We start from the raw sequence: 9,711 nt of genomic DNA, 5'->3' as shown, positions 1-9,711 counted from the left end.
TTTTTGAATGGGTTTTGTTTCACAATCCTCTCCAGGGTGCGGTTATCCCTATTGCTTGTACACTTTTTCTACCACATCTTTTCCTTCCCTTCGCCTCTCTATTAATGTGCTTGGACACAGAGCTCTGTGAACAGCCAGCCTCTTTAGCAATGACCTTTTGTGTCTTGCCCTCCTTGTGCAAGGTGTCAATGGTCGTCTTTTGGACAGCTGTCAAGTCGGCAGTCTTCCCCATGATAGTGTAGCCTACAGAACTAGACTGAGAGACCATTTAAAGGCCTTTGCAGGTGTTTTGAGTTAATTAGCTGATTAGAGTGTGGCACCAGGTGTCTTCAATATTGAACCTTTTCACAATATTCTAATTTTCTGACATACTGATTTTGGGGTTTTCATTAGTTGTCAGTTATAATCATCACAATTAAAAGGAATGAACACTTGAAATATATCAGTCTGTGTGGAATGAATGTATACATTATACAAGTTTCACTTTTTGAATGGAATTACTGAAATAAATCAAATTTCTGATGATATTCTAATTATATGACCAGCACCTGTATGTCAGAGGGTGCATGCCTCTGGAGCAACTATGGGTTAAGTGTCTTATCCACTGCCCCATCGCCACCCTGTGAATGCTGCCTGTGGATTCAAGGTCCATAAAACTTGCCACTTGTCTCATCCTCTTTTGTGCTAGGTGATTTAGGTGTTATGCATTTCAATGCAAAACTTTTACTTTAAATTTTAAATTTTTAGATCTTCATATTGGACCATTAAGATTAAAGACATTTTGGTATTTACAGCATATGTCTCTAATTTACAGTTGTTTTTATTAATATGAATATGAAGAAAACATCAGTAGTTTAGAGTAATACATATAGTTAGAAACTGTTAATGTAGATTACAATAACACTATAGAAAATACAGCATTCTACAGGCATGACTAACTACAGTATTACACTGTAAACCTTACATTGTACTGTAGAATACTAAAATTTACAGTAATAAACTGCTCATGTAAATTACAATAGTGAGACTGTAGAAATAACAACAGTGAAATGCTGGTGACCAGTGCTGCAAGTAGGGAAATTTGATAAAGTATGGGCTCACTCACCAAAGTTGGTTGCTTGGTCTGGTTGTTATTGCACAAGATGTGTTCACTGTATGAAATCTATAGTTAATCAAAGTTAACAACAGGAATGAACACAGGTTGAGCCCAAAGTTAAAAAGTTCCTTTGGCATTGTGTCCATTGCTCTAGGTATCTTCATTGGACAAGGTCACTATAACTTATTCTGACGTGGTCACGTCACACAGTAGGATTGCCTAATCTCCCGATCACCCACCGAACAGGTGCCTATGATTGGCATGAATAACAATTCTATCTGCTCCCTGCAGACATACGGATTTGTGGTTCAGGTTGTTATATTAATTCTTATTCTAAATGTACTGTTCTGCACAGGTATGTTAACCAATACATTTTCAGAAGACATCAAATACTGGCGATATACTGTAATCTAATGATGCCTTGCAATTTGTGTTTCTAAATATTGTCTTGTTTTATGTGGACTTCAGTGGGTTGCTTTGAATCAATCTACTCTTATTTTTCCTTCATAAGGCCCATGTCTCTGCTACATACTTGGACTGATAAAAAGATACTTGCCCAAAGGCTATGAACTTCAGTCAGTTTCAGACCTTAACATCTAAACATCAAAGACAGTTCCTTCTTACTGTATGGCCAGCTTGGTCTCAGAGGTTAGCAGATCCACTGTTACTTGGTTTGTTCCCGTCCAATTAATCTGGCAACTGTTCCACGATATTTTAATGTTAAATTAACATTGCCACCCTTCAAATGCTGGTTGGATGGTTTCAGATGAATCCTTCATGTCATGATTCAGCTCTGTGTTCATCAAATCAAAAAAAAAGTTTCTTTTGGAAGATGTTTTCTCTTTGATTAGCTAAATCACTGTAAAAAGGAGCACATCACAAAAATAATCAAATCACAAATGAGAATTTCCAAGTGAATGCCAGACGCTGCACGGCCCAGCTAAATATTTTTAATTACCTGCAAGCATCTTGAGTTCGGTCGGGCCTGTCAAAACACCCTGCTCTCTCTTTTAGCACTCTAATTACATTTTCATTGAGAACAAGGTCCAATTTGCAAAAACAACGAGGGGAAAAGGTTCTCTTTAGTCCTTCCAGTGACAGGTGGACAGTTTATCAGAACAATCCATCAGAATGATCCAACGCAAGTGTGGATCACTAGTACACATCCCATAGACGTTTCAAGGAAATCCTACACAATACTTTATACAGGAGCTATTTTCCTGAGTCTGTGTTCTTTGTTTGTTCCCTTTATTATCCTTAATTTGCCATCCATCCAGCAGTGATGAGGAGTCTCACTTTGCTTGTTCCATTAACTTTATTGCTAATAATATATTTCATTATGGCATGTTATTGGAAAGAATATTGCAATCTGCTCATGATAACTCACGTCCAAAATTGTTAATTAAGTAAATGAATGGTGAAGCCCAAATAAATAAATAAAGAATACAAATTAGCATAACGTAATTGAATGTCACTCTTGGTTTTTCTGCTCTTTGAACTGATGGATGGGTACCGTCCACGCCACAGGCTGAAAGGAGAATAGCTTCTCAGCAAACATACACAAACACAACATTCAGACACAGTCACATAGTTATCTCCACGCATTAATCTGAAGTATTGACAACAACACTCAACATAACATGAGGACTATGACGGCAAACAGCCTGGATCTGATGTGTTGCGACACATATAATCGCATCTCAATATGCTGCTTTGCTGTCAATGGGTCGTCCAAAGGTGGAGGAAAAGAAGTCGCCTAATAATTTTGCACATCTTGATATAGGGTGTTGATCTTCTTAGGCCAAACACTCCCTCATTACACATATACGCATCACCTGGTATGTTTAAATCCAATAAGCATTTAACTTTATACAGCTTGGAGTTGGAAAATATGCATAAAATTGATATTATGGTCAAAATACTCACTTTCCTAATACTTGTGCATGCATTTAATTAAGTAAGTCCAGGTTATGAAAGCCTATAGGAGACTATAATTAAAATATGATCTATTGCTATCACTATTAAAATTAAATATAAACTTGAAAATGAGAATGAAATCCCACAATATCCTAATCATGCGTTATTTGAGTACAAATTTAAATGAAAATGCAATAATCTACTTTGCATTTTCACATACTGGTTCTATGGCTATATTATAAGGAAAATGGAAAAGCTCCATTGACAAGTTTGACATTTAATTTCCAAAGTCATACTTTACTGTACAGGGGACAATATTGAAATGTTGAATCAAATTAGAAAATTAAAATGCAATATAAACCATGTAGCCTAATTTCCTATCTGTGCAAGCATTTTTTAAATCACCATTAAATAAAAATGCAATTTCTGTACAGTGGACAATATTTAAATTAGTCCTCTCATCAAGAGCAGGTCTTCAGTTATGATTTCACTTCCTTTTTCAGTAACTTGGTTCATTAACATTTCCAAGTTCTACCTCCTGCCCTGTGTGATCTTGGGAGAAGTTTGCCCTTTCATTTTAAAATGTAAATTCAATAGAGCGTTTCTCTTATTGCAACCATAGAACTTCGGAAGAACATTGGCAGATGGGCACTGAAATAGAGCGAGAAAACGTCTGGGGAAACATTTCTTTACTAGTTACTCATTTATTTGAAGGTATTTAGAGCTATGTTACCTGATGGTTGGGTACAGCAGTGCTCTTCAGCAGTGTCAAACAACTTTGTTTGAACAGCCCGCCAAAACACAAGCACGCTCCATCTTTAAATTCTTTAGAAAGTTTGATTTCATGCTGATCTCGCAACAGCACTGATGTCCGGTAGCCTAATACAGTGCGCAGCAAAGTTGCGCTTATGCATAGGAAAACGTAAGTTCTATGGTTGAGAAAATGTTGTAAATGGCTGTTTGATGGCAAGATAGCATGCACTTGAACTGAACCTTGATGTGGCTAAAACATGTTATCTGCTGACCCTGTCCACAGCAGTGCTTAGCTTCAGTGTCGGTGCAGCTTGTCCAAAGTGGGGACACGCTGACCGCCATCTACTGCAGGTAATACACCGACTATGGAGTACCTCATACAGCCCCACTTCAAAATCCAACTATCCCTTTAAAGGGGCTGCAAAATGTAAGAACTAATTGGATTAAATTTAATTGTGATTAAATACATTTAATTTTTTTTGTTCTTTACACAGTGAAAGCCCAACATTATTGCATAGTACATTACATGTGACAAATATTTTTATATTGTAGCTGGTCAAACTCCTGGCTAGTTTAAACTCTAAAAATGTATCACATTCATATTTATGAACTTGAATATAAACCATTATTCTGTAAAAAACAAACAAACAAACAAAAAGTAACAAACAAACAACTATAGTGCTCAGATAAAGATGTTGGAAAAGAAATTACTTCTTTCTGAAATATGGTGGAGTTAAAGGTCTCACAAGAAAAAGAGCTGTACCCCAAAAGTATTAAGGCTGATTGCATGGTATAAATTCTATTCTAAAATTGCACCCACTGCAGCTAAAACATGATAAACACCTCTAGTTTTCACTGTTGTTATGTTGCCAAACTCCAGATGGCTGAGACTACACAACAGCCAAACTAAATACTGGCGTTTTGAAACGAGAAAAGAATTGTAACTACCCTTGCAGAATTTATAGGCCTGTTAAATACCGAAATGAGCTTTAAAATGTGAAATGACGCCTTCACTACTTGATTAGTAGCCATTCCTGCTGAAATTACGTGTGACTGTGAATACCACGCTGCAGGACGTGAGAGCTCAAAAAGCACATTTATTTCCCTTCCTCTTGCTGAAGTACCTTTTTCAGAGCATCGGTATCGCTGGAGAAGATCACACCCTGTATGGCACCAGCTCCATCACGACTCCCGTTGCCTGGCCTGGAGACAGATTTAAGAGACAAAGGCAGGCAGGATGGGCACAATAAAAAAGGGGACTCTTTGCTGCAGCCTAATGAGGATAAGAAAAAATATGGAGTCTTTTCTTTTCTTTCTTAACTCCTTGAGATGTCTGGGTAGGGGTGATAAAGACAGCAAGAAAAAATGGAGTTCATTTTATGGAGCTGGCTGTAGCAGAAAACTTTAAAGGGAGCCGTTACCTGCACTGATGGACAAATGTGTTGGAGCAACCTTCAGCTGCTTCTAAGCTTGTTCTTTATCAAGGAAAACTGTCCACCTAACTTTAATAAAGAGCTTGCTGCCTCATTTTCACACATTGATTTGCCTTGTACCCCTTTATTAGTAGTCTTATTCTTTCATGCCATCTTTTTTATTGTAGATGGATGCTGTACCTGCTGCCCTGCTCTAAATATCCAAAATTCAAAACCAAATGAACAGTGCAGTTATCTCTGTGACATGCTGACAAATACAGTGCATTTGAAAAACAGAACCTTTCATTTAGTGACAGGTGGACACTTCCTATTAAATATAAACTAACATTTACATATGGGTTAGGCTTGTCACAGACCATTAGCCCAGCTTATTTAGGCTAACAAAGCCCCAGAGGGTTTGGCTGTAAATCTGCCTCTGGAAGCACATCTCCACATGTACTTTGACATTTATGTCAATCAGAAACAGGTTGTTCTTACAAGTTTGTATGGAGCTCCAAAACCGACAAAATATTGTTAATTTTGACTTGTCAGATAACCTTTTACTACATTTTGCTCCATAAACTTAAAGGATATCTAGCTTTGCTTTGAGACTGCACACACCTATAATGTTTACACCATCGGTGACTTTACCTGTTATTTACAATATATAGATGGGTTTATTGCTCACTAACCTTTCAGTAAACACAGTATAACACCCTGGCATTTCATTGTACATATTGTCTGCACAGTCCTGGACCTGTAACGTATTGAATAAAACTGTTTGAATCTCCTTTTGTTCTGTGTGCGAGTCCTCCCTTGCTGCACTGTACATATTGAGAAATATGAGTATGAGACAAATAAACCATTGAACCTTGAACAACTTCAGGTCTTTTAAATTTTCCCTTTCTTAAAGTCTCTGGAACTGTACTGCAGGGTTGAACACCATTCTTCCATTCCTTCCACTCCCATCATTTTCATAATAATGAAAACATTGTTTGACCACTGGTGCAATATCCACCCATTTATTTAGATTTTTTCTTTAATTTGTCATCCATCTGTATAAACCCTGCTAAGAGTTGAGTTCACCGTCCTAATCTGACTTTTCCAGTTATCCTAGTTCTGCTTGTTGTTTTCATTGAAAACAGTTCATCTATCTGACCTTGTTGGCTGTAGTGTTTTTTCTTTTGCAGAGATAAGAGTGTATGTACAGCCTCCTGTCTAGAACTAAACTTGGTTAAACTGCACCATTACAGTTGTGACTTTTAAATGAATCCCATCTAACCTTAACCTTAACAGCTGCAAGCTCTAGCATCACCTTTTTGAGAGCTCCTGTGGTTTAGTATTCTATCAACCTGTATCCATGGCTGATGATCTCTCCTGTTTTTGACAGATCTTTAGCTACTGGACTCTGAGCCCTAGCTAGCTGCCCATGCATGACTCTGGAGTAATAAAGGGATAGTTATCATTTTTTGTACTGTGTTACTCCCTTCATGCTGCTTGGTAGTGGATAGAGACTAACTGTGGCTGTACTGGGCAGAACTACTGGAGAAGTATAGTCAGATTCCCCCAAAGATCATTCAGTCCCCTTTCTGCCACAGTCATCCTTAACAATTTCCTGGCAAACACTGTGCGAGCTACAGGTGCTGTCCTGTCACTTCCACTTAGATACCAGCTATCCAAATGCAGAGCTCCGTTAAGCAAGTGTCAGGACATCATTAGCAACGGGTCAAATTGCATTATGCTCAGACACCCCAATCGTTATGGCCAAACAGACTGGCTTGTACATGGCTCACAGAAAATAGGTGTCAGTGGAAAGTAAACAAAACTTCACTCAAGCATGCATAACATTGTAGGACAATTTTCCCACATAGAGAATTGTACAGTAAACTGTATTTTCCCCTCAGACAACAGCTCAAATGTCCGGCTTCAAATACAGCAGTGAGCATTTGAGCGAGCATGGTGTGTGGTGAAACTAAAGAACATGTTTGATGTCCTGCCAAGTCTCGAGGACATAAGGAGTGCTTCAGCAGCCGTTTTGCTCACAAGGTTCCAAATGTTTACAGATAAACCTGCTTACTGATGCTGGCTCACTAAAAACCTAGGCGAAGCCAGTTGAACCGACAGGATAAAGCAGGATGTATAACCAGTGCAAGATAATTACTGCATGGCTGTCTGAGCTGCAACAAGTAAATAACAAGAAAATGAAGAAAAGAAAATTTGTCACAACGTGTCTTTAAACAAAATACACAGCTTTCAAAGAAGAAAATCCGAAGCAGTACGTCTCCTTATGTTCTAGGCATTTCCAAACAAAGTTACTTTGTTTAAACAGACAAAACATACATGATAAAATACACAACTTCTTGAAAATGCAGACTAACCACACTTAGGTGTGTTTTTTAGGTTTATCTTTTGGTTGTATTTCTGCAGACACTGTATGCATTTACATGAGGTTTGTGTAGAGGTATGTACAGACAGTATAGACGTCGGGAAGATACACATCCATGTTTAATGTTTACTTTTATTAGAACAGGACCCTTTGAGTGATGGGCTGAGTGTTTTCGGAGATTTGGACAGATAGATTGTGGGGATAGTTGGTCCAACTCCACTTTTGCAAGTTAAAGGGTTCATAATCTGGGCACAAAGTAAGGTGAAATGAGCAAAGGGTTTGTTTTTAGTCAATAAACGCCAGTGAGTTTGCTTACGATGCAAGAGATGACACAGCTCTCCTGCCAGTGCTGCTGCTGACATATTTGGGTGCAATGGCATTGGTACAAGCACTACAGCATCAAGTCCTGTAATGTGTCCACATTTATGTCCAAGAGACATCTATGATGCATGGCAATGTTTTGCAACACACAACATACCACAAAGAATGCTACAACCTTCTGAGGGCTGTATTGTAATGTTCCACCTGACCTATCCAGACATCTGAATCACAAATTCAGCAATCACAATGTTTTTTCTACAGCACGTGCTTTTTTACATGATTCAACAAAATATCACACACTGCTGTTGGCAAGATATACTGTGTAATTAGCCATGCCTTTAATGGATAGCCATTGTCCCGTAACAACCACTGCCATGCGTGCAGTCAACAGCACCAAGGACCCCAGAGAACCCAAATTTCACCAAAAACTTAACCCCTCATGGCTGGCAGATGTCTTCAGGAATGGAATGAGATTATTAGCATGTTGGACTAGGCTTGAGTTTACAGAGGCGCTTTACAGAGACATATTTTGGTTTTCAAAAAAAAGAGGACAGTGGGGGCTTGAGGCAGACGGACACTCGAAGTGGGTGGAAGGTTGGGGCTGGATGGGAATTCAAGTAATTGGTGGTAACCAACAATGTTATTGAACTTTAATGGGGCCTACCATGGGGTGGTGACCTCTGACATATATAGCAATTTGAAGTCGCTTTGGATAAAAGCGTCAGCTAAATGAAGTCATGTAAATGTGGGCTTCTGGATTGCTAGCACCTTTATATAACAAGAACGTATCAGCTTTGCATGTCATGTATTCTGCTTCAACACACAAACACACACACACAATTTATATTTCAACAATAATTTTAGTAAAACAGAACAAGGGGAGCATGTTGCTCTAGGGAAGTGAGGCGGTTAGAAGGAGCACATATGGCATCCTGGCTCTGGCTAAATCTACATCTGTCCACTGCAGAGGCACTATCCACCTGGAGGAGTAACAAATTTAAATTTGTGTATTAGTACAATATTTGTTCAATAAAAAGTTTAATGTTAGTATAATACTAATATATTTATAGGTTACACATTATTTGGCTTATGTATGCCTACAAATTGTTTATAGTAGGCCTATTTGTAACATTTCAACAGCTTATTAGTTCAATCAACTGATTCACTAAACTGTTGTAAAGGTTTGATTTGGGCTAATGTTAGAGTTTTCAATAATTTCAGATAAAAGTATCCTATGACAGCCTGTGTGTTTGAATGGGTTTTGTTTTCTTTTGCCTTTTGATCGAGTGAGGGATGTCTATGTGTGTGTGTGTGTGTTGGGCTTGGGTTGTTTTTGGTTACTCTTTTTCTCTCCCTCTGGCCCTCTCTCTGTTCTCCCTCTCTTTCCTAGGGCTAAAATTGGTCATAAACCAAAGAGTTGGACACATTGATGGTGCTGCTGGATAAGAAGTCAAGGTATCACACTTTATTCTATGGTGAACATGAATGTCTAAATTTCATGGCAATCCATACAATCATTGTTGAGGTTTTCCAATCAAAACTATAAAAAAGAACCTCACGGTGGTGCCAAAGGAAAAGTCAGGTGATCATTAACATCAGCAGGATATCATCAGGATCAAGTCTGAAGGAATCATCTGTGGACAATGAATGTTGGTACCAAATGTTATGGCAGTCTATTCAACACATGTTGAGATATTTCAGGCAAAAATAGTGACCTGGCCAAGCAACTGAGGGACCAATGTTGCCATTCCTAGAACCATGCCACCAGCATTGCCAATAAAATGAATACATAATTAGAAAAAAAGGCCTAGCCTGATAAGTCATTG

This window comes from Micropterus dolomieu, linkage group LG03 (assembly GCF_021292245.1).
Source record: "Micropterus dolomieu isolate WLL.071019.BEF.003 ecotype Adirondacks linkage group LG03, ASM2129224v1, whole genome shotgun sequence".
NCBI lineage: Eukaryota > Metazoa > Chordata > Actinopteri > Centrarchiformes > Centrarchidae > Micropterus > Micropterus dolomieu.
The sequence above is the reverse complement of the archived record's forward strand: the minus strand, read 5'-3'. Positions refer to the sequence as shown.